This window comes from Moschus berezovskii, chromosome 17 (assembly GCF_049115385.1).
Source record: "Moschus berezovskii isolate FMDL1 chromosome 17, NW_MosBer_1.0, whole genome shotgun sequence".
NCBI lineage: Eukaryota > Metazoa > Chordata > Mammalia > Artiodactyla > Moschidae > Moschus > Moschus berezovskii.
The window spans coordinates 49,533,013-49,535,271 of NC_142476.1; positions in this window are offsets into that span (position 1 = coordinate 49,533,013).

A 2,259-nucleotide genomic window follows, 5' to 3' on the forward strand; every position below is an offset into this window, starting at 1 on the left:
GAGGCGCAGCCGGTAGCCGGGGGGCGCCGTCAGGGCCCAGCGCTGCTCCTGGTTGTTGGCGTACTTGTCGGGGAAGCCTGGCGATGCCAGGCGCCCGAATACAGGCTTGGGCCACTGCGGCCCCGAGGATGCAGCCGCTGAGCCCCACAGCAGGCCCAGGAAGACCAGCAGCCTGAGGGCAGTGCAGGGCAGGGGCTGTGAGGCCTGCTCTCAGCCCTCGCCCCTGCCAAGGAGGCCCTGGGGCCTTCCACCCACCTCATGATGAGCTCCGTGTCCTCTGACTAAGTGCAGTCTGGAGCCCCAGGGCGCCTCACCTTTGATCTGTTTGTCCAGTGCCTGGCCCTGCCCCCAGTCACCCTGGCCTTCTGGGAACAGACCCCATGACTGCTGCCTGCCCAGATTTCTGGGCAGCGAGCATAGGATGCTCCAGGAGCCAGGGACTAGGTCTGGATGACAGCCAGGCCTGGAACAAATGCTAGCTCTGTCTTCACCCTTGACTTCTGGGGTTCCCCAGCAATGTGTGACTTCTGAGGTCACTCAGAGTCCTGGGGACAATGATCTCGATGGTAGTGGCTTCTAGGTGGACATGGGGGAGGCACACAGGCATCTACCTTTCCCTGCTAGCAGAGAAAAGAGGGGAGCTTAAAAACACGAGTCCACAACGATGGGGAACATGGGAGAGGACTCGACATCTAGGAAGCTGGAGAAACAGATGGACAGGTGGAAATGATGCTGCAGGAAGCAGCTCTGAGCTGGCAGTGAAATCAGGATTTTTGTGGCCCCAAGTCCTGGACACAATAAAGCATCTTGCCAATCCCCGCTTCCCATCCCCCAACCCCAGCAGAAACAGGCAATTTATTCTTGGGGGATACACCTGTCAAAGCAGGAGACGTAAGAAACACAGGTTTAATCCCTGAGTTGGGAAGATCCCCTGGAGGAGACCATGGGGACCCATTCCAGTGCTCTTGTCTGGAGAATCCCATGGACAAAGAGCTTAGCAGGCTGCAGTCATAGAGTCACACAGAGTCAGACATGACTGAAGCCACTTAGCACTCATGCATGCATTCTTAGAGGAAGGATTTGGAGAGTCCCAGGTCCTGCCGAGGATGGGCTCTATGCGGACAGACCAGCCTTCCTCGGACTCAGCTCCTGGAATCTGGCAGCCCCCAGGCTTCTCTCTTTCCCCTGGGAAGAGTGAAGAGGTCAGGAGGAAAGATCTAGAGATGCTGACCTGAAGGTTCTACAAGCAAACGGCTCAGTGTGTCATCCACCGTGCAGGTCACTGACACGTCCCTGTCATGTGCTCAGAGCTTCCAGTTAGCTTTTTAGCCCCCAGTCTTACTTATGGACAGAACTTTCAATGACTACTGAGGAAAACCTCATACATGAGAAAGACCAAAAAAATATCAACCAAGCAGCCAACCACCACAAAACAGAAAGCATCAGTGAGCAGGAAATACCCAAACTAAAAGGAAGCAATCATTATTTTCAAAGGAAGAGGGCCAGCACAGAAGCAGGCACAGGATGCTGTTTAACAGGAGCATTCAGAGAACAAAACATGGTTTGCAGAAATAAAAATACGATAGAAACAAAAAACTCAAAAAAATGTTTGGAAGATAAGCTGAAGCAATCTTCCAGAAAATAGAGTTTAGAAAGAAATAAAAAAAAAAAAAACAGTAAAGATAAGAAGTCTTATATGGGGATTTACCTTGTGGTCCAGTGGTTAAACTCCGAGCTTCCAATGCAAGGGATGCAGTTTTTCGATTCCTAGTTGGGGAACTAAGATTCCACAGGATCCACAATGTGGCAAAAATATAAAAAACTAAAAAACAAACAAACAATATTCATTCGTAAGAAGTCATATACAGTATGTCAAAGACTGAAAAACAGAAATTCCAGGAAAAGACAACTAAGAAAGCAGAAGAAAGGAAATTATAAATAAACACAAGGAAATTTCCCAGAAGAGAATGTAAGTTTATTGATTGAAAATGTCACCCAAGTGCCCAGAACAAGAGATGAAAATAGAACTTTACACATGTTATTTTAACACAGTAGAGAGAAAACTATGTTCTACAAATTGTGAGATAAAAAGAGGGAAGCAGAGGGAAAACAGAGCAGATCACACACAAGAGATCAGGATATAAATGATCCTGGAGCACTCAAAGCAACACTGGAAACTAGAAGCCAGACTCCAGTGAGTCCCATATTGGGATATTCACATCCTCACCTGTAGAACTTTTCCACATTGATCAAACCAGT